At 35.8% G+C, this 24,310-nt stretch overlaps 1 protein-coding gene across 36 annotated transcripts in view; it reads left to right on the top strand.

Moving 5' to 3' along the window:
* Positions 1 to 24,310, top strand: part of PTPRD (protein tyrosine phosphatase receptor type D) — a 2,185,700-nt gene that overhangs the window by 1,282,056 nt on the left and 879,334 nt on the right. The window lies entirely within an intron of this gene.

The following is a 24,310-nucleotide window of genomic DNA, read 5'->3' as shown; positions in this document are numbered from 1 at the left end:
GTACAAAGAGTAGTCAAGGCCATGCAAGTAGATGAGTTCACCCATCTCTTTTAGACAGATCTTGAGAAAAGAGAGAATCAAAATTAGTGTTATAAGAAGCACTAATATTTAAGAGTTCTTAAGAACTTAAACTTAACTTAAGAGAAGAAGCCTGTGATTAAGACAGGAAGTGAACAACCAGAGTTAGGAGGGGAATTACTGAAGTATGCTGTCTTGGAAGACAAGAACAGAACTAAAGAAATAAACTAAATAACAGAACAGAACTAAAGAAATAAAGTGCTTCAAGATAAATAGGGCAAAGTCTGAATAAAAGTGACTAATGGATTTAGCACTTACACAGTTACTAATGACTTACCAAGGTTGATGCAGTAGAATGATTAGGGCAGAGGTCAGAGGCACTAGCATTAAGGGATGTCTGGAAATAACAAGGGCTTGGAGCCATGAAGTGTTTCCTCTTCCAGTTAGTTAATGAAGAAGGAAAGAAAGATTGAGTGGTAGTTTGAAAAAAATATTTTTTCTTCCAAATTTTTATTTAAATTCTAGTTAGTTAACATACAGTGCAACATTGGTTTCAGGAGTAGAATTTAGTGATTCATCACTTACATACAACACTCAGTGCTCATCATAACAAGTGCCAGAGAGTTGATTCTTGATCATTCTTTGTAAACTGAAGAGAAGTCAGAGAAGAAATTTTTAGCATTATAGGAAATAGAGGAACATTTGATAGAGCAATATATGAGGCAAGTGGGATGGGATTTAACTTTGAGGAAAAGTGAAATATGTTTTCCTTTAAGACTGGAGAGAAGGTGACAAGATAGAGTATTTTAAGAACATGGAGGGAAAAAAAAGAGAAAAGAGAAAAAAATTGAAAGGCTTCCATGAGTATAGCTAAATCATGATATGTTATTCAGTAAATGAATTTGAAACAACTAATGGCAAATATGTATGATTTTACATTTAACATTTTTTAAGCACTGAGAAACGCATGTGGAATATGGTATTTATGGTTCTCAGTGAACATTTATTTTCTCATCTGCCCAAGGATAATAGCAACTGTATTTGACAGATATGTGTTCTATGTTAACTTGATGTTGTTGAATAATTTTTGTAACAAAGAAGGTAACAAAGCAGGTAAAGAACTGATACCTGAGCTCTTATTCTGTACCACATGCTGTCATGTTCTCCAAAAGTCCTTTGATAAAAGCATTGTTCACATTAATAGAAAATGAAATCAAATCTCAGGAAAGTTAATGTTAATTGATCACATAACTGGTTAATAATGGAGGCAAAATCCAATGGTTAGAAGAATCTATGAGCTATCCATTATATACCAGGGTACTTCTCTTGTAGGACTGTCTGCATTTTCAATATTACTTTTACATTAAAATATGAAAAAAATATATTTATGAAGAATGACTAAAAATATCACTAGAAAATTTTTATCATGAAAAACGTATTGGTGGACAGAGAGAAATGATTGAAGATGTTGGAGAAATAGATCTGTAACATTTCTTCACTGGTGGGAGCAGAGGACTAGCAAAGTTGGGTACTTCATGTTAACATTGTTTTATTCAGCCTTTCAGGCTAATTAATTCTGGACGCATCTGACTACAAAATAACCAGGGCAATTGTAGGGGAAAGGTAAAGATAAAACTTATAACCATGGCAGGAGCCTTTTTATGACTCAAGAATAATGTTAGGATCAAAAAGTTTTAAAGATGTTTTCAAAACCAAATTCATGGGGAACTAGAATAAATAAGCTGTATTAAATTGACCATGGTCCTGTGGTTAAGCTGACCCTTCAGGACAAGCATGGCCCCAGTTATCTGCCACAGGCTAATGTAAGACCTGAAAGAGTGCAACTCCAAGAAAAGGATTATTTTGGGTTTATTTACATTGAACATTATGTTCCTCTGACTAATCCTGGGCATTACTTGTAAAAGTAAGAACAACAACAATGTTTAGATTAACTCGTGTTAGAGATGATAAATTCATTTTAAAATCCAAAGAACCTGGTAGGACATGGCAGTAAGATTGTATTATGGTTGAGTAATTTTTCCAGACACAAGGCTTTGTTATTTAGGAAAGTCACAAAGCTTAAAAAAGATTGACTATAGTAAAGGAAATTATAATTATTGCTTGCTTATCAGTTTTTCTCTATATAAGTGTATTGAACAAGGAAACATGAGGTATTCAGAATTCTTCAGTATGGGCTATTTGTCATACAGGGTCAATATACTTCTAGTATCTTCACTATGATCAATGTAGTACAATTAGAGAGATGTTTGTATCGGCATAGTCAAGACTCATTTTATGGTAAAGAGAAACCATTTTTAATTTTTTTTCAACTTCAATCTAACTATTTTCTTTGTTCAATAACAAATTTGAAATGATGTTCACTTAATTGAACCAAATGGTCATAAGGAAAGGGCAGCTGCAGACTTATAACTAAGCATATAGTTTTGGGGAACACTGTCATTTTTCTATTTGTTCTATCACTAGTGATAATTGGACTACTTCCTAGCAGTTGGATACTTTCTGTATAAAAGAAAATATAAAAAACTAAATTACAGACGTTGTGTGAGACTAAAAATGAAAAGAGATGAGAAGACATAATTGAACCTGTAAAGGGTTCATTTGTAGATGGGACATTTCCTCCTGGGAAATGAAAGATCTCACAGCAATACAATGAATCTACTTCTGATTTATGGTAATTAATTCTGAATGTGGGTTATCTACCACATTGCTCACTACAGAAGATGAATTGTACAACCGAATTATCAGGGTCTTGGAAGTAAAATTAGCATAACCTTAGCATCTTCACATTTCAAGCATAGATCAAGCCATCCTGTCTTATTTCACTGCCCAAAGGTCCAATTATAAAAAGGAAATGAAGCAAAGAAGGAATAGCTTTCCTATGTATTCTTCCATGACACAAGTTTTTTTGGATGTCACACCAAGTTTAGAGGAAGATTGAGATACTTTCACTCCATTAATTCTAACTTCAAGAGAACAACTGAATGAGACTAGATCTTGTCCCCAGTGGAAGGATGTTTCTTCATACCCACTTTTGGAATGGAATAACATAGTTTAAAATGTTGAAAAGTACTCATACAAGCCTCTATTAAAATAACAAATAATTAGGTGTTCCTAAAAGAAAAGTTGGAGCTACCTTTACTGAAATGTGCATAGTACTTAATCTTGGACAGTACATTTGGGCTTTAACAGTAATTAATGACTATATCAAGGCTGCAGAAGTCAACATTAGCATTTAGTCTACAGCTATTTCTAAAAGAAAACAAACAACTGTTATGGTCATTATCTCTTCAAACTAAGTGGTAAGATTTTTTTAATCAAAATGATAGAATCGTGTTTAGAGAGAAAGTTTAAAATTCAAACAATTAATACCATATGTTCAGGAGAACAAACTGCGGGGTCACTTATATAGTCAGAATCAAATACAGTGCCTGAATTTATAGAAAGTTAGCAGTCACAAAAGAACAGAAAACATAAATCATCTGAATGTTTCCAAATGTCCAAGATTGGCTTTTTAATAGAAAAATTTCTGAATTTTATGTGATCCTTTTTTGCTATTTAATTATTTGATTGGAGTTCATATCTTGGGGCAGTTTTAGGGTCAGAAAATTAAGCACACCAAAGTGGTATATTTGTTACCATTGATCAACCTACATTGACAGATCATTATTGTCCAAAGTCCATGGCTTAGATTGGTTCACTTTTGGTGTCATACATTCTATGGATTTGGACAAATGTATGATGACATGTATATACCATTATACTACAATACAGAGTGATTTTCCTATCCTAAGAGTCCTCTGCACTCTGTCCTATTCATGCCTTCCTCCCCTGAACCTCTGGGAACTGCTGTTTTTGTTTTTTTTAACTGCCTCTATAGTTTTCCCTCCCTGAATGTCATATAGTTGGAAACATTCAATATGCAGTCTTTTCACATTGACTTCTTTGATTTGGTAATATCCATTTAAATTTCTTCCACATCTTTTCATGACCTAATATCTCATTTCTTACCAGTTCTGAATAAGACTTCACCATCTGGATGTACCTCATTTTATTTATCCATCTTCCTGCTGAAGGATATTCTGATTGCTTTCAACTTTTGGCAATTATGAATAAAGGTGCTGTAAACATCCACGTGCAGGTTTTTGTATGGACATAAGTTTACAAGTTCTTTGGGTGAATCCTGAGCAGCATGATTGCTGGATCATATGGTTAGAGTATATGTTTTGTAAGAAACTGCCAAACTGGGACACCTGGGGGACTCAGTGGTTGAGCATATGTCTTTGGCTCAGGTCATGATCCTGGGGTCCTAGGATGGAGTCCCACATCAGGCTCCCCTTAGGGAGCCTTCTTCTCCCTCTGCCTATGTCTTTGCCTCTTTCTGTGTCTCTCGTGAGTAAATAAATACAATCTTTAAAAAAAAAAAAAAAAAAAAGAAAAGAAAGAAGAAATTGTCAAACTGTCTTCCCAAGTGGTTATACCATTTTGCATTCCTGGCAGCAATAAATGAGAGTTCCTGTTGCCACACTTTCTCACCAGCATTTGGTGTTGTCAGTATTTCAAATTTTGGCCAGTCTAATAGATATATTAGAGTTTTAATTCACATTTCTCTGATGACATATGATGTGGAACCTATTTCCATATGCTTATTTGTCATCTATATATCTTCTCTGATGAGGTATCATTTCTGGTCTTTGGCTCCTTTTTTTTCCCAATTGTTTTTATTTGATAAACTAAACATAACATGAAATTTACCACTTAACATTTTTTAAATATTGTGGATTTTTTTTTAAATTTTTATTTATTTATGATAGTCACACAGAGAGAGAGAGAGAGGCAGAGACACAGGCAGAGGGAGAAGCAGGCTCCATGTACCGGGAGCCCGACGTGGGATTCAATCCCGGGTCTCCAGGATCGCGCCCTGGGCCAAAGGCAGGCGCTAAACCGCTGCGCCACCCAGGGATCCCAATATTGTGGATTTTTTATTGATAGTGTCTTAAGCAAAGGAAAACATCGAACCTACTTTATAACAAATATACCTTTAACTCTTTGGATTTATGTGTTATATCCATAAGGTAAAAAATGTAAACATAATTAGATACAAACAGTACAAAATTAACTTTTTCAAAGAGAAAAATAAATTCAATAAGGCAGAGGATTTTTACCCAGTTCCATACCCATTTAATAATTTCTAAGTGTGCATTTTAGTGGTATTATACATTCATAATGTTGTACAAAAAATTACCACCATTCATCTCCATCTTGTAAAACTGAAACTCTATGCTCTTTAAACAAACACTCTGCATTTCCTGAAAACCACCATTTTACTATCTGTTTCCTTGATTTTGATTACTCTATGTATCTCATTTAAGTGAAATCATACAATATCTGTCTCTTTATAACTGGTGTATTTAACTTAGCTCAAAGTTCATCCATATTGTAGAATTTACCTCCTTCTTCAGGCTGAATGATACCAATACAATTAGTTTTATGATTTGCAAATGCATTCTCTCATTCTGTGCATTGCTTTTGTTTGTTTTATTTTATGCATTATCTTTTGATGCACATAATTTTCTAATTTTTATGAAGTCTGTTTTTCTTTTGTTACCTGTATGTTTGGTGTCATATCCAAGAAATCATTGTCAAATCCAGAGTCATACAACTTTTTCTTGTAGTATTCTTTGGTCTCAGGGTAATGCTGATCTCATAGAATGAGCTAGGAAGTATTCTCTTCTGTTCAATCTTTTGGAAAAAGTTGAGAAGGATTAGTATTAGTTCTTCTTTAAATATTTGGTTGAATTTAGCAGTAAATCCATTGAGTCCAGGGCTATTATTTGTTTGGAGATTTTTGATTACTGATTCAATCTCCTTACTACTTAAAGATCTATTTTAATTCACTATTTCTTCATGATTTCAACATGGAAGATTTTAAATTTCTAGGAATTTGTTCATTTTATCTCTTAGTATAGTATTCTCTTATAATCTTTTTATTATATTATTCTGGGACTCCAGGATCACACCAGGAGCTGAGGCAGATGCTCAACCATTGAGACACCCAGGCACTCCTCTTTTTAAAATCTACCCATTTATAGCTATAAATTTGCCCCTTAACACCATTTTGCTGCATCTCATAAGTTTTCATTGTCATTTATCTGTATTTTCTGATTTCCGTTCTGATTTCTTCTTTTATCCACTACTTGTTTAAAAGTGTGTTGTTCAATTCCCACAACTTTGTGAATTTTTCAATTTTCCTTTAATCAATTTCTAATTTTATCCCTTTGTAATCAGGGACATACTTTGTATTATATATATCCTTTTAAATATATATATGGTCTATCCTGTGAAATATCCTATGTTCACTTGAGAAGAATGTACATGCTGTTTTGTTGTGAAAGTTGTTTTGTATATGTTCATTAGATCTAGTTTTTTATTAATTTTTTCTTTCTTTATCTAGCTTCTCCATGACTATTCTATTGATTATTATTGTAAATGAGCTAAAATCTCCATCTATTTTTATAGAACTGTTTCTCCCTTCAATTCTGTCAGTCTTGCTTATTGTATTTTGATGATCTGTCACCAGGTCCATAAATGTTTATAATTGTTATATCTTCTTGTTGTGTTAAAATTTTTGTTAATATATAATGTCATTCTTTGCCTCATACACTTTTTTGACTTAAAGTCTACTTTGTCTAATATTAAAATAGTCACCACTAATCTCTTTTGGGTAATATTTGCATGGGGTATTTTTTTCCATCCTTTTACTTTCAATTATTTGTGTCTTTATATCTAAAGCTAGGTTTTTTCTTTTTCTTTATTTCTTTCTTTCTTTCTTTCTTTCTTTCTTTCTTTCTTTCTTTCTTTCTTTTCTTTTCTTTCTTTCTTTCTTTCTTTCTTTCTTTCTTTCTTTCTTTCTTTCTTTCTTTCTTGGAGGCTCCATACCCAGCATGGAGCCAAACTCACAACCCTGAGGTCAAAACCTGGACTGAGATCAAGAGTCGGACACTTAACTAACTGAGCTATGCAAATACTCCTAGTTAGATTCTTATAGACAGAATGGACTTGTATCATATTTTTACATCCATTCTACCAATCTCTGTCTTGATTAGAGACTTTAAGTCATTTACTTTTAAAGTAACTACTGATAAGGAGGAGCTTCCTTTTGTCATTTGTTTTGTATATGTAGTCATAGCTACTTTGTCTCTCATTACTTGCATTACTATCTTTTGTGTTTAGTTGATTTTTTGTAGTGAAATGTTTAAATTCTTGGGGTACCTGGATGACTCAGTGGTTGAGCATCTGCCTTTGGTTCAGGTCGTTGTCCTGGGATGTAGTCTCACATCAGGTTCCTTGCAAGAAGCCTGCTTCTCCCTCTGCCTATGTCTCTGCCTCTCTATGTGTATATCTTTCATGAATAAATAAATAAAATCTTTTAAAAAATGTTTAAATTCTTTTCTTATTTCCTTTTGTATATATTCTACAGCTATTTTCTTTATGATTTCTATGGATGCTATATTTAACATTCTAAAGTGATAATGCTCTAATTTGAATTAATACAAGCTTAATTTCAATAACATACACAGACTCTGTTCCTTTACTGTTCTGTCTCTACACTTTTGGATGTTGATGCAACAAAATTACATTTTTTTATAATTGTATATTCAAAAATGCAAACTAATGGTTTTAAATGCATTAATCTCTTAAATTTTGCAAAAAATACCCAAGATTTGAAGTAATAAACTCCAAGTACAATAACATTAGTTTTTAGACTACTATTTTTTTTGTGTTTAAATGTAGTAGTGTCTTTAATCATGTAGAAAACAAAAAAAAAGTACTGTAACTAACCATTATTACAATGACACTAGCTTTTATAATTGTCCATACATTTATCTTTCCTAGAATTTTGATTCTTCCACAAGTTACTATCTAGGGTACTTTCATTTTCCCTTGAAGGACACGCTTTAGCTTATTTTGCAAGGCAAGCTTACAAACTCTCTCATTTTTTATCTGAGGCTTTCTTATTTTCACTTTGATTTTTAAAAGATAATTTTGGGGACTCCTAGGTGGCTCAGCAGTTGAGTGCCTCCTTTTGGCCCGGGGCATGATCCTGGAGTCCCGGGATCTAGTCCCATGTTGAACTCCCTGCATAGAGCCTGCTTCTCTCTCTGCTTGTGTCTCTGCCTCTTTCTCTCTCGCTCTCTCTCTCTCTCTCTGTCTCTCATGAATAAATAAATAAAATCTTAAAAAAAAAGAAAGACAATTTTGTCAGGTATATGATACTTGGTTGATTATTTTTTTTCTTTTTTGTGTTTTGAATATATCATCATATTTTCTTTTGGCCTTCAGAACCTCCAATGAGAATTCTGCTGATGATCCCCTCTTTGTGGAGATTTGCTTCTTTCTTGCTGCTTTCAAAAAGCTCTCTTTGTTTCTGTCTTTTGAAAGCTTGATTATAATGCACCATGATGTGACTCTCAGTTCATCTTACTTAGAGTTTGCTGAGTTTTTGGATGTTTATATTCATGTATTTCATCAAATTTGGGACATTTTCAGTGATCATTTCTTCAAATTTTCTCTCTCTTCTCTTTTCTTTATCTTCCTCTTCTAGGACAACCATGATGCATATGTTAACCCACTTGACAGTATTATCACAAGTTCCTTAGTCTTTGTTCACTTTTCTTTGGTTCTTTTTCTTTCTGTTCCTTTGACTTGGTAATTTCCATTGTACTATCTTCAAGTTCATTGATTCTTTCTTCTGTCTCCTCAAATCTGTCTAAAAATCACCCTCATGGAATCTCCTCAAATCTGTCTAAAAATCACCCTCATGGATTTTCATTTTATTTATTATTCTTTACAACTCTAGAATTTATTTTAGTTCCTTTATTGGGTTTTCTCTCTCTGTATTGATATTTCCATTTCATTGCTTATACATTATTTTCTCAACTTTCTTTACACTCTCCTTTAGTTGCTTGAGCACTTTAAGACAGTTCTTTTAAAGTCCTCTTTTAGTGTATCTGCCATCAATGCTTTTGTAGGGACAGTTACTGTAGTTTCTTTTTTCTTTTAATGTGCCATACTTTCCTGCTTCTTTGCATGCCTTTTGTTTTTGTTTTTGTTTTTTTTTTTTTGAACACTGGACATTTGATTTTTTTCCCACAGTCCAGTAATTTATTTTAAATTTGAGTAATTTCAAATTCCACAAACAAAACTGAAGAAAAGCAATATTTAGTTTGAATTCTCTCTTCTGTACACTCAGTGATCTAAAACACCACAATATCCAACATACACAAACCTCAGGGAAGGGTTAGTAAATACACACAGATTGGAATCATGGTGCTCTGTTCTTGAATGGAATGGTCCTACAGAAAAAGCACAGGATACAGCACAACATAAGGGCACCTGTTACATATGAAGTGAGCAAAAACACACTAGCATTTTCTATATGCGTAATGAGGAAACCTGCATAGGTTAGAGGGCCTTTTATGCTCATTTAAAAGTCAGGCAAGTTGTCTGTAATGCATTTATCAAATAATTTGGAGATCACTGCAATCCACTGTAGGATATGCTGATTAGTGTTGTCTTTATTGGCATTGACAGTCTTACGTGGTCACATACCAATATTTCTGCTGTAGCCTTTGAGTAAAAGAGATTTAAATGCATTTAGACAATACATATCAAAAGCTGTTTACATACACTAAATTTAAGAGATTCAATATTAGAGTTTTTTTTTCTTTAAACACTACAGAGTGCAAATCAGGTTCATCACAACAGATTAATCTTGTCTCACATTTAGATCTTTCATCCATTTTGAGTTTATCTTTGTGTATGGTGAAAGAGAGTGGTCTAGTTTCATTCTTCTGCATGTGGATGTCCAATTTTCCCAGCACCATTTATTGAAGAGACTGTCTTCCAATGGATAGTCTTTCCTCCTTTATCGAATATTAGTTGACCATAAAGTTCAGGGTCCACTTCTGGGTTCTCTATTCTGTTCCATTGATCTATGTGTCTGTTTTTGTGCCAGTACCACACTGTCTTGATGACCACAGCTTTGTAATACAACCTGAAATCTGGCATTGTGATGCCCCCAGATATGGTTTTCTTTTTTAAAATTCCCCTGGCTATTCGGGGTCTTTTCTGATTCCACACAAATCTTAAGATAATTTGTTCTAACTCTCTGAAGAAAGTCCATGGTATTTTGATAGGGATTGCATTAAACGTGTATATTGCCCTGGGTAACATTGACATTTTCACAATATTAATTCTTCCAATCCATGAGCATGGAATATTTTTCCATCTCTTTGTGTCTTCCTCAATTTCTTTCAGAAGTGTTCTATAGTTTTTAGGGTATAGATCCTTTACCTCTTTGGTTAGGTTTATTCCTAGGTATCTTATGCTTTTGGGTGTAATTGTAAATGGGATTGACTCCTTAATTTCTCTTTCTTCAGTCTCACTGTTAGTGTATAGAAATGCCATTGATTTCTGGGCATTGATTTTGTATCCTGCCACGCTACCAAAGTGCTGTATGACTTCTAGCAATCTTGGGGTGGAGACTTTTGGGTTTTCTATGTAGAGTATCATGTCATCGGCAAAGAGGGAGAGTTTGACTTCTTCTTTGCCAATTTGAATGCCTTTAATGTCTTTTTGTTGTCTGATTGCTGAGGCTAGGACTTCCAGTACTATGTTGAATAGCAGTGGTGAGGGTGAACATCCCTGTCTTGTTCCTGATCTTAGGGGAAAGGCTCCCAGTGCTTCCCCATTGAGAATGATATTTGTTGTGTGCTTTTCGTAGATGGCTTTTAAAATGTCAAGGAATGGTCCTTCTATTCCTACGCTCTGAAGAGTTTTGATCAGGAATGGATGCTGTATTTTGTCAAATGCTTTCTCTGTATCTGGGAGGATCATATGGTTCTTGGTTTTTCTCTTGCTGATATGATGAATCACACTGATTGTTTTACGAGTGTTGAACCAGCCTTGTGTCCCGGAGATAAATCCTACTTGGTCATGGTGAATAATTTTCTTAGTGTACTGTTGGATCCTATTGGCTAGTATCTTGTTGAGAATTTTTGCATCCATGTTCATCAGGGATATTGGTCTGTAATTCTCCTTTATAGTGGGGTCTTTGTCTGGTTTTGGAATTAAGGTGATGCTGGCCTCATAGAACAAATTTGGAAGTACTCCATCTCTTTCTATCTTTCCAAACAGCTTTAGTAGAAAAGGTATGATTTCTTCTTTAAACGTTTGATAGAATTCCCCTGGGAAGCCATCTGGCTCTGGACTCTTGTGTCTTGGGAGGTTTTTGATGACTGCTTCAATTTCCTCCCTGGTTATTGGCCTGTTCAGGTTTTCTATTTCTTCCTGTTCCAGTTTTGGTAGTTTGTGGCTTTCCAGGAATGCATCCATTTCTTCTAGATTGCCTAACTTATTGGCGTATAGCTGTTCATAATATGTTTTTAAAATCGTTTGTATTTCCTTGGTGTTGGTAGTGATCTCTCCTTTCTCATTCATAATTTTATTAATTTGAGTCTTCTCTCTCTTCTTTTTAATAAGGCTGGCTAATAGTTTATCTATCTTATTAATTCTTTCAAAGAACCAACTCCTGGTTCTGTTGATCTGTTCCACAGTTCTTCTGGTCTTGATTTCGTTGAGTTCTGCTCGAGTTTTAATTAACTCTTTTCTTCTGCTGGGTGTAGGATCTATCTGCTGTTTGTTCTCTAGCTCCTTTATGTGTAAAATTAGCTTTTGTATTTGAGTTCTTTCCAGTTTTTGAATGGATGCTTGTATTGCGATGTATTTCCCCCTTAGGACTGCTTTTGCTGCATCCCAAAGATTTTGAACAGTTGTATCTTTATTCTCATTAGTTTCCATGAATCTTTTTAATTCTTCCTTAATTTCCTGGTTGACTCTTTCATCTTTTAGCAGGATGGTCCTTAACCTCCACGTGTTTGAGGTCCTTCCAAACTTCTTGTTGTGATTTAGTTCTAATTTCAAGGCATTATTGTCTGAGAATATGCAGGGGACGATCCCCATCTTTTGGTATCGGTTCAGACCCGATTTGTGACCCAGTATGTGGTCTATTCTGGAGAAAGTTCCATGTGCACTTGAGAAGAATGTGTATTCAGTTGAGTTTGGATGTAAAGTTCTGTAGATATCTGTGAAATCCATCTGGTCCAGTGTATCATTTAAAGCTCTCATTTCTTTGGGGATGTTGTGCTTAGAAGACCTATCGAGGGTAGAAAGCGCTAGATTGAAGTCACCAAGTATAAGTGTATTATTATCCAAGTATTTCTTCACATTGGTTATTAATTGGTTTAAATATTTGTCAGCTCCCACATTCGGGGCATATATATTCAGGATTGTTAACTCCTCTTGTTGGATAGATCCTTTAAGTATGAGATAGTGTCCCTCTTCATCTCTCACTACAGTCTTCGGGGTAAATTTTAGTTTATCTGATATAAGGATGGCTACCCCTGCTTTCTTTTGAGGACCATTTGAATGGTAAATGGTTCTCCAACCTTTTATTTTCAGGCTGTAGGTGTCCTTATGTCTAAAATGAGTCTCTTGTAGACAGCAAATTGATGGGTCCTGCTTTTTTATCCAGTCTGAAACCCTGCGCCTTTTGATGGGGTCATTAAGCCCGTTCACGTTCAGAGTTACTATTGACAGATATGAGTTTAGTGTCATCGTGATATCTATTCAGTCCTTGTTTTTGTGGATTGTTCCATTGAACTTCTTCTTAAAGGGGAATTTTAAGAGTACCCCTTAAAATTTCTTGCAGAGCTGGTTTGGAGGTCACATATTCTTTCAGTTCCTGCCTGTCTTGGAAGCTCTTTATCTCTCCTTCCATTTTGAATGAGATCCTTGCTGGATAAAGTACACTTGGTTGCATGTTCTTCTCATTTAGGACCCTGAATATATCCTGCCAGCCCTTTCTGGCCTGCCAGGTCTTAGTGGAGAGGTCTGCTGTTACCCTAATATTCCTCCCCATAAAAGTCAGGGATTTCTTGTCTCTTGCTGCTTTAAGGATTTTCTCTTTATCTTTGGAATTTGCAAGCTTCACTATTAAATGTTGAGGTGTTGAACAGTTTTTATTGATTTTAGGGGGGGATCTCTGTATTTCCTGGATCTGAATGCCTGTTTCCCTTCCCAGATTAGGAAAGTTTTCAGCTATGATTTGTTCAAATACATATTCTGGTCCTCTGTCCCTTTCGGCGCCCTTGGGAACCCCAATTAAACGTAGGTTTTTCTTCCTCAGGCTGTCGTTTATTTCCCCTAATCTGTCTTCATGGTCTTTTAATTGTTTGTCTCTTTTTTCCTCAGTTTCCCTCTTTGCCATCAACTTGTCTTCTATGTCACTCACTCATTCTTCCACCTCGTTAACCCTCGTCATTAGGACTTCTAGTTTGGATCGCATCTCATTCAATTGATTTTTAATTTCTGCCTGATTGGATCTAAATTCTGCAGTCATGAAGTCTCTTGAGTCCTTTGTGCTTTTTTCTAGAGCCACCAGTAGCTGTATAATAGTGCTTCTGAATTGGCTTTCTGACATTGAATTGTAATCCAGATTTTGTAACTCTGTGGGAGAGAAGACGGTTTCTGATTCTTTCTTTTGAGGTGAGGTTTTCCTTCTAGTCATTTTGCTTAGTGCAGAGTGGCCAAAAACAAGTTGTATTGGGAAAAGGAGCAAAAGAGAGGAGAGAAAGAAGGAAAGAAAAGAGAAAAAGAAAAAAGAGAAAATGAAAAAAGAGAAGAAAAAGAGAAAGAAAAAGAAGGGAAAAAAGGGTGGGGGAAGCAATCAGAAATCAAAAAAACAAAAACAAAAAACACGGGGGAGTATCTTCTGTGTCTGTGTACTTTAAGTCCCTTGACTTCCCCTGGAACTTGTCCGTCTAGCTGGTCTTCTGGGGGAGGGGCCTGTTGTGCTGATTTTCAGGTGTTAGCACTTGGGGGAGCTGCTCTGCCCCCCGCCTGGTGCAGGGCTCAGTGGGGGTTTTTACCCCGTGAGGCCCCAGGAGGAACAACCCCAGTGGCAGGGCCAGCTCTGGAGACCTGGAGTCAGCTCCTGCAGTAACTCTGGAGCTCTCCGTCTGCAGGGCCTGGAGGCTCCGGGGCGGGGCCGCTGATCTGCTCAGCTCGGGGCAGGAGCGTCCTTGCTGTCCTGGGCCCTCCCGGCCTCTGCCTGTCCCGGGGGGAGGCGGGATCCTGGGCTGTGTCCCGGCGCCCTGTGCTCCCGGCCTGCGCTGTTGGATTCGCGCTCCCGCCCCGCAGCCCCCTCCGCACGGAGCCTCTTCCTCCGCCCGAGCCCCCCGAGCTGCTCCCGCCCCGCAGCCCCCTCCGCGGAGCCGCCCCCGAGCCCCTCCGAGCTGCTCCGGGTCCTGCCATGCGCGCTGCAGCCCTTAGGGAGCTCGGCGCACTCTCCCGGGGCGCAGGTGTCTGTCAGTGTCCCCGGGAGCCCGAGGGCATCCCCGCCCTCCTGGGTCCTGCTCCACCTCCCTGCGAGCCCCTTTCCTCCCGGGAAGGTCGGTGCAGCTCCTGCGTCTCCGGGACGGGGCTCTCCTGTCCTGGGGACACTCGCCCCGGCCTCAGCCCGGCTCCTCGCGGGGCCCCTCCCCCTTGGAGGCCTTTGTTTCTTTACTTCTTTTTCCCGTCTTCCTACCTTGATAGAAGCGTGAGCTCTTCTCACTGTAGCCTTCCAGGTGTTCTCTCTTTAATTCTCAGGCCGAATTCATAGATTTTCAGGATAATTTGAAGGTTTTCTAGGTAATTTGGTGGGGACAGGTGATTTGGGGACCCTACTCTTCTGCCATCTTGTCCCTCCCTCCCGGACATTTGAATATAATTATGTGGTAACTCTGGAAATAAGATTCTCTCCTTTTTCTCCAAAGTTTACTTTATTTGTTAATGTGACACAAAATGAACAAACCTTTCTAAAAATTTTAGAGAGAAAGGAAATTCATGTCCAAGTTATGATAGCTACCTGGGTGCACAATCTTCACAAAGAAGAGAATGTTTCAGGGAAAGAACGTTTGGTGCAGGGTTATATATGTTTTTAATGTAAAGAGTTACTAATCAATTATAATGAAGGGCATTCCAGAAAGGTACAGACTTTATCTTATGTTTTCAGTTTGTTTAAGACTATGACTTTAATCTTATGGAAACTGGCAAGGCTCGTTCTTTCTTTCTTCTTTCTTCCTTCCTTTCTTTCTTTCTTTCTTTCTTTCTTCCTTTCTTTCTTTCTTTCTTTCTTCTTCTTTTTTCTTTCTTTCTTTCTTTCTTTCTTTCTTTCTTCTTTCTTTCTTTCTTCTTTCTTTCTTCTTCTTCTTTCTTTCTTTTTTCTTTCTTTCTTTCTTTTCTTTTCTTTCTTTTCTTTCTTTCTATCTTTATCTTTGGAATGCTCCTTTTGGGTTATATTTTTAACATAGCAGACGTACAATGTGTGCTTAAGACAGAAATAGAGCCCATGCTATGAGGTTTTGCTGACTCATTTTGACCTTGGTAAATGTTAAAGTATAACTTCCCTGTGAACCAGAAGCAGGATCTACAAATGCTAAAAGTTGAAAATTTCCTTTATCAGTTATTATTTTTGCTTATTGTTTTTTTTTTTTTTAATTGTTACAACAGCCTACAAGCTGTCCCTATGCCAAGAATCAGACTAAGCTGTAAATTTAAGGTTTTCTCAGGTCTTTTCTGAGTCTTTCCTTGAGCATATGTGGTCCTTTTTTTAGTTTGACCCATATAAATTTTTATTTATTTATGATAGTTACCCAGAGAGAGAGAGAGAGGCAGAGACATAGGCAGAGGGAGAAACAGGCTCCATGCACCGGGAGCCCGAAGTGGGATTCGATCCTGGGTCTCCAGGATTGCGCCCTGGGCCAAAGGCAGGCGCTAAACCGCTGTGCCACCCAGGGATCCCTTTTTGAAAGTTTTAATCTTTGAAGTATGAGTCCCAAAAGAAGGAAAAGAAAAATAAATCAGATAAAACAAAAACAAAAACAAAGTGAAGAAAAATGATGCTGACCTGGAAGTCAGTTCTGTTGTGGGAGAAGTAGCTTGTAACAACTGGAGGAGATGCGACAATGGTTGCCCATCGCTTTGCATCTTCATTATCAAAAGCAGTAATCAGTGATCAGAACACAGAGCCCTGATATATGAGGTTTAGGGTCTTTTTAGCTCATTTTGGCTCCTGCATATTGTGTGCAAGCTGCTCCAGGAACATGTGCACAGCCGCTTTCCACATGATGAGGTGTAGGGATTCAGTAAGAGCTGAAATTTACTAAAGTCAACTACAGTTTACCATCTGCATCTTTCCTGGAAGTTGGATGTCTTCAGTAGACTCCTGAGTTCCGAAATATTCATATCAGAGAGATTCTGCTGGTGTGACTGTTGTTTAGGTAGGAAAACTAGTTCCTGGTGCTTCCTACTCTGCCATTTTCACAGAATCCCCTTGGCCCATTTTTAGAATCTAGGTTGTTTGTTTTCTTATGATTGAGTTTGAAAAGTTCTTTGCATTTTTGGATAATAACTCTTTATCAGATAGGTTTTCTGCAAATGTGTTTCCCACTCTGTGGCTTGTCTCTCAGTCTCTTGTCATTGTCTTTCACAGAGCAGATCTTTTTTTTAATTTTAAGTAATGCAGCTCATCAAATATTTCTTTCACCAATCTTGCCTGGGTATTATATCTAAAAAAGTCATTGTTATAGCCAATGGCACCTAGAGATTCTCCTATGTTATAGTTTAAGGGTTTTATAGACTTGTGCATTACATTTATGTTTTTGATCCATTTTGAGTAAATTTTTGAAAAGAATAAGTTATGTCTAGATAAATTAATATTATTGTTTTGCATGTAGATATCCAGTTGTTTTAGTACCATTTGTTGAAAGGATTATCTTTACTCAATTGTATCGCTTTTGCTCCTTCATCAAGAATTAGTTCGCTATATTTATGTTGGTATTTTCTGTGCTCTCAATTCTCTTCTACTGATCTACATGTCTATTATGTTACCAATGCCATAATGTTTTGATGGCTGTAGCTTTATAGTGAATCTAGAAGTTGAGCTGTTATCAATACCCTAACTTTGCTCTTCTCCTTCAATATTGTACTAGTTTTTCTGGGCCTTTTGTCTCTCCATGCAAATGTAGAATTAATTAGTTTGCCAGTATCCACAAAATAAATTGCTGGGATTTTGATTAGGATTGCACTGAATCTTCAGATCAAGCTGGGAGGAACTGGCATCTTGACAGTATTCGTCTTCTTATCCATAAACATGAAATATCTCTCCAGTTGTTTAAGTTTTCTTTGATAATTGTCATCAAAGTTTTGTAGTTTTTCTCATGTAGATCATGCACATGTTTTGTTAGATACCTAACTATTTCCCTTTGAGGGAGTGATAACATAAATGGTAGTGCGTTTTCCATTTCAAATTCTACTCATTCTTTGATGGTATATAGGAAAGCAATTAAAGATTTTACATTGACATTTTTACGTTGCAACCTTACTATCATCACTTATACATTCTAAGAAGTTTTTGCTACTGCTCTTAGTTTTGGTTTATTTGCTCAGATTTTCTTAATTAATTTTTTGCCCTTCCATTTTATATTTATAACTTCCCTTATTCCTTATTCCTCTGATATATATATATATATATATATATATATATATATATGTATATATATATAACAATTAGTGTCAAAAAGTAGCTTGTTGGTTCCCAGAGTCACTCACTCAGTAAATCACACTCTCTTGGGACATGTCTGCACAACATGGATTCTGTACTTAAGGCTCAGCTTCATTTCTATGGAAATAATTGACCTTCATAAGACTCATAAGGATGCTTCCTATGTGCAAGTTTCCTCAGACTCTCAGTGAATGCATACTGCCTTTACTCATGCAGCAATTTATAGTATCACCCTTTCTAAAAGATCCCCTGCCTTGTTAAAGAATTTTTTGTACTGGTGCATATTGGATACAACCTAATAGTCTACCATTATAAAACCAGCCAATTAAATCCCGAGGCATCCATAAAATGAAAAAAAACAAAAAAAACAAAACTACAAGTGCTATAAAAATACAGCAAATCTCTATATATCTATGTATTATTTATATCATATAAATGTAGAGTGATAAAAAGTGAATTTTAACCAGATTTTGAAGCAAAAACCCCAAATATATTAATACATACTAAACTACATAGAAAAAATATCCAGAGAGTAGTACAACATGTTGTTAATGACTACTTCAGAGTTAGGTAAGAATGGGTAAAGGCAAATGGAGAGATGAGGGGAATTTTTACTGTTACATAAAATGGTAATGATTGGGTTTTTAATATTTTCTTCCTATAAGAAGAAAAAACAAACTAATGGTTCTTCTTTTTACTGTTTAATAAAATCTCATCCTTTGTAATATTGTCTTCAAAGAATTACTGCCTTTACAAAAAGAAAACAACAAAAAGAATGTTTAGATAAACTTTATGAGCATGTTATGCCCTTTAAATCCTTTTCGTGTGTTTCCTAAATCATTAATAATGGGAAAAGGATGTGTAAACTGGCTTTATCTTCCACAATAACATCAGTAGAGTACAATGCATTCTTCAGAATAAATCACCACTGCTAGCTATACATATATGTCTGTGTGAGTAATCATATACATATACAAAATGATCTTAATACCAGCCTATTATTTGAAAATGGAACCTTCAGCCTCCCTTATGATCGTGGCTTATAAATATGGTCAAAAAATAACCTTTTGCATTAAACACCAACTTCTTAGGCAACCATCTATGTGATATATCCCCTAGACTTTATATATGAGCGAATATATATTTTTCCTGCCATGTTGTTGTTTAGATATGAACTGGAATTTATTTTGTGGCACACAAACAATGAAGAAAGCAAAGAGCTGTAGTAAAAGGCATCTGACCTGGAAGACATTTTTTTGCAAAACCCTATTCTGCTCTGCTCTAATCAAAACTCTATATGTGTGTGTGCATGTGTGAATTTGTGTGTGTGTGTAAAATGAGAAAGGAAAAAACAATATTAAATATATGTTCCACATCCCAGGCAGTTAATTTTTATGATAATACTTCAAGGTAAATGTTATCTTTATGTTTAAATGAAGAAATGGAAATCAGAAATCCAGGTCTGATTGATGCTAAAATGTTGGATCATTCATGATACCTAATAGTTTTTGTATTAGCAGCTGTCTGCAGAACAAACACTTACCTCATGATGCCCCTTATCTACTGACATTCTATCTCTCTGCCCCCAGTAGGGTCCTGTTTTTCCATTCTTGATTTCCCAAATTCATCATCCTATATTAAAACATACTATTCAAGGGGCTTGATGTAATATCTCATTGGGTACAAATTTTAGTAAAGTAAATTCCTGAAAGAAATTTATAAATGATGTATTCTTCTCATTCTGTCATTCAAGAGTTATTTTCTTTGTCATAACATCTTAAAATGAATTTCCTATCATATTTAAAAATAAAATTAGCTGCATCTCTAAAATTATAATACCATTCAATGTAAAAGCCATAATAACAACAAAATTTTAAAGATGCCAAGGTTTTATTGAAAAGGATAAATATCTAATGGTAAGATTTCAGTAATTTGAACAAATTGGTTGGATAAATAATTTAGGACATGATGTCTTACTTGGCTGCCCTTGAATCATAGTGTATTTGTTACAACTTGATTATAATTTTCGTTTATATATTTATTATTAGTATAAAATACCTAATTTTGTGACAAAATGTGTAAAGCATAGAATGACATTTACTGATATAGATTCTAGCAAAATAAATATTAAAAAGTTTTATTAACACACAGTGAAAGTAAATACAAGTTAATGTTATGAATTTGAGGTAAGATATTCTTCCCACCTGTTTGACCTAAAAATATCCTTTCATGAGAAAACATTTTATCATGGGCTCAAGTTTAGAAGAAATGTGTTTTTAGCATTTGTGTGAAAGATGTAAGTCCTTAAGAAATACAGATTTCTGAATTTTAGCATTTCTTGGCAGTTTATAAAGATTAGTTTGAGAACCCGCAGTGGTAGTTCCAAAAATGTTGGTAATTTAAAGTAATCAAACATGTCTGGGATATTCTTCAAAGGTTGGTTAAACATCTTATAAAATTCATTAGCAAATCCATCTGGACCAGGGTCTTTTCCAGATGGGAAACTTTCATTACCGCCCATCATTTTTCATGGTTTATTATAGGTATAGTTTTATTTTGGGAGGGTTGCAGATAGATGTGTACAATAAATAAAGCAACACAGTTGTTTAATATTCATTCAAAAGATCATTCTATGTAAGCACATATACAATCACATATAAAAATAAAGAATGGTACAGTTGATGAGTCTGAGTTAACATAGTTTTTCTTTTATTTGCAAACTTAATTTTTAATATTTAATATTGTTCTACCTCAATCTAGTTGAAATTCACAACACTTAAGGGTAATAATCAAACTCTAAAGTCTAAATTGACAATCCATAGTCTGCATTTATCCATGTGTAAATAGTATGACATTCCCGAAGTAGAATGTCACACACAAATATATTCAGTTATGATTCAGAAATATGTACATTCTTTATTTCAACTGGTGGAAATGTGATATGCATTATCTAAAACTATACAATCTTTTCTTTTACTTTGACAACTCCATTAATACCTGAGATGTAACATATTGAGTATGATATATATTTATATATTATAAACTCCCAAAGAATGTTAAGTTCTTACAAATTGATGTTTTCAGAGACAGTTATGCTGAATTAATTGGTAGAGAAAAAGAACATTTATAAACATCTAGAATCAATTATTTGAACATTTGTTCAATTAAATTTGACAAAGATTTGTGAATACTTCTTTTAAGCCAGGACTATCATAGGTACTAAAAATACATATAAAATATGTAAAATGTAGAAAAGAGTTTAGGAGAAGAGGTAGAATGTAGGCCAGAAACTGACTTGTGGTTAATGAGTGAGGTAAAAGAAGCGTGCACGCAGTGCAATGATGGCTAAAGCAGGTTGTTCAACTCTCCTTGGATATCGTACAAAGCATCACAGTTGCAGAGATGTCGAAAATGCTCTTCCAGCATATGCAAAAGAAAGAAGACCATCGCAAGGCAAAAGGAATTGCATATGTGGAGATATAGAACTTTATACATCCAGAAACGTGCAAGGTGTCTCTTTTTCCTTACAATGGCAATACAGTATTGTTCTGGCTGATTTATTCTCCATCCAGTTAGTGAAATATCAAATTAGGAATTTAAAATGAATACACCCTATTCTTCTTGCAGCATGGAAGAGAGCATTATTAGGGGATACCAGCTTGCTGGGGGCTTGTGATCTTAAAATGACTCATGTGAAGATTCATCAGATAAGTTCAAGACTACATTTAAATCAATGCAATCACTAAACAGGCCAAAATGTACCACTGACAGAACTTTACTTAGGCTTGAAATGTTAGCTAGGGTCAAGCAACATTAGACAAGGACATTTAGCTGAGCTGTAACCTACTTTCCCTCTAGGGCTGAGCTGATGTCTTTTATTATCCCAAGAAATTTGTTATAATAAATTCAGTTGAGGTGTTCTCCTCTTCATTTCTTTTTTCCCCACAGAGCATAAGGCACGGTTGGTTTACACAGCTCAATCTCCTTCACGGCCTGGGGACATCCTGGTGTAGTGGGAGAATCCTTCTTTTATAGAAACACACATACACACATACCTACACACACATGCACACACACACACAGCTGTTTCATTCATTGCTGTCAGAAGCAATTTGTTCTAAAGGGATGGAGGTGAGTAATGAGTGCCTGCACTAATTCACACTTTAGAGAGGACACAGATAGGTCATTTGATTACATATTACAATTGCCCTTCTAATGGCAACATACCCAGAGATAGGAAGGCAGTATTCCCAGAGGGGCAATAGCTCCTGTCTTAGAGACCAAATCCATTCTACTGTTGGGGCTGATGAGCTAAGCCATCCCAGCCCAAGGAGGGCATTCTAGGCTAATGGAACCTGATGTAGGATAGACAGGGCTTCAAAGCAGGGACACAGAAGAGTGGAGGATCACCCCCACTGAGTATGGGTCCAGAGATATTTCCAATTTCATACTGCCTCTGTTGCTGAATGCCAGTGACTATTCTTGAGGGAAATACAACACAAACCCTACATTTTACAATAAAGTTTTAATCTCCAGAATGTCTTTCCACTGAGCCTGCTTCACTATTTGAAATTGGCAAAATTGATGATTAAGAAGCGCCACAGGCAAATACTTTCCAAATTCAATTCTGCTGAGCATGAAATTTCAATAGGTATACTTGGGGAAACAAAGGGACTTTATTAGTTTGAGGAAAGTCTGAGCTGAAGAAATGAAACAAGTTAGATTGCAGGGCTTCTCAAAGATTTCTTTCATACGTTTATAAAAATTATGAATCTTTAAGAAAGAGGAAATTGTGAATGTTTCTCAATTATTTAAAAGTGGAATAATTTATATCTAGGAAGTTGTGTGAGCATTTCCTTGGAGACTAATGAATTAAGTGCTGGTTTAATTATTAGCTAGAATGGATTCCCAAGGTTTAGATTCTGTATGTCTTAAGTTAGCAACCAGAAATATGTATTTTTCTAAGATTTTATTTATTTATTCACGAGAGACAGAGAGAAAGAGAGAGAGAGAGAGAGGCAGAGGCAAAGGAGAGGGAGAAGCAGTCTGCCCACAGGAAGCCCAATGCAGGGCTTGATCCCAGGACCCTGGGATCATACCCTGAGCCAAAGGCAGATACTCAACCACTGAGCCACCCAGGCATTCCCAGAAATACATATTTTTAAAGACAATAATCAATGAGTTTATTTAGCTAAACTACTGATTCAAACCAGGAGCAACATTTCCAACTAAAAATTTATTCAAGTTTTTTTGAGTTTGGGGGTGAGGGTAACAAGAGAAAAGTTGCATATTCTTGAGGATCCTACAAATCTCAAGAAAAGAATAATAACAGCAAGAGTTGGGATGAATAGATAAGCTCTTTAAAGATCTTTATTAAATGAGAATTATTCTTGGAGATCCAGCATTTTAAGTCTTTATAAGTTATCATCTTAGGTTATACATAATCTGTTGCAATTTGATCTCATGATATTGGCTGAGCATCTACTCTATACAGACATTTAGCACAAATGGTTTAAAGTTGGGGATGGCAAAGGGTGTGAGTTTATGCTATTCTACATTAGGTGAGGAATGAGAGGGTAAAATCAAACATAAACCATCAAAGGAGTAGTGTGGAGAAAGTCACACGGTGAAGCCAACATAATAAAAAACAAACCATAAATACCATGTGCAAGGGGAAGAACGAAAAGGAGACTTAAGAGTTTTACAGAGGAAAAGGGAAAGACTCTGTGAAAGAATTAGAGCACCGTTTTGAAGAAGCTGGACATGTAGAGAGAAGGGCATGGTAGGTTGAAGACACAATTAAGAAAAATAATATATAAGGAAGAGAGGTACAGGACCTGCTCAGAAAAGAAATAGTTTTATTTTATTGGATTATAAAATCATGGGAGGGTGCGGCAGGTTATAAATTACAAAAATTAGGTTGATGACAGATCATGAAAGATCTTGAACACTATATTTAAGAGCATGAAATTGTCTTTATAGATGTTGACAAACTTCTGAAGATTGGGATAATATTCTAAGGAATAGAATTGGGAAACTTAAGAAGAGATGAACAGCAATGGGTCAAACTCCCCATCAGATTTAGAGTGGAAACTGAAACTGAAATACAATGTCTTACTTGTACAAGTGTAAGTTACTTGTAAAGCAGCTCAAGTGAGGGTCTGTGCTAGGTCATTCAGAGGTACATTTACCACTGGATGATACACAAACTTTACTTATATCAAGTAGAATCAGCCTGGGTAGATAGTCTCGATAGCATGCTACTTATTTTGAAGAGCTCTGATACCTGCATTGATGAAAGTAAGAAAGTGATTTTGCAGTTCTGTGTTCAAAGAAAATCGTGTTTGCATGGTAAATAGATGCCAGATTTCTCTTCTATATCAAATGAACATATACAAGAAAGATAAAATGTAGTTTGTATCTTTTAAAGTTTTTCTAAATATGCATGTACATACATACAGCCACCTCCCAAAGTTGTTACTGCACAGATGCATAATTGCAGTAACAACTCTTCCTGCCATACCACAGTGCAGAGGATCCAAACATCACTCCTCTGTGTCTCAGTGATCATGTCACAACATCGCTGGCCAGGACAAATACTGAACA

The sequence above is a fragment of the Canis lupus genome, chromosome 11 (assembly GCF_003254725.2).
Source record: "Canis lupus dingo isolate Sandy chromosome 11, ASM325472v2, whole genome shotgun sequence".
Classification (NCBI taxonomy): domain Eukaryota; kingdom Metazoa; phylum Chordata; class Mammalia; order Carnivora; family Canidae; genus Canis; species Canis lupus.
Note: the sequence above shows the minus strand (reverse complement) of the source record. Positions and strands in the feature narration are given on the sequence as shown.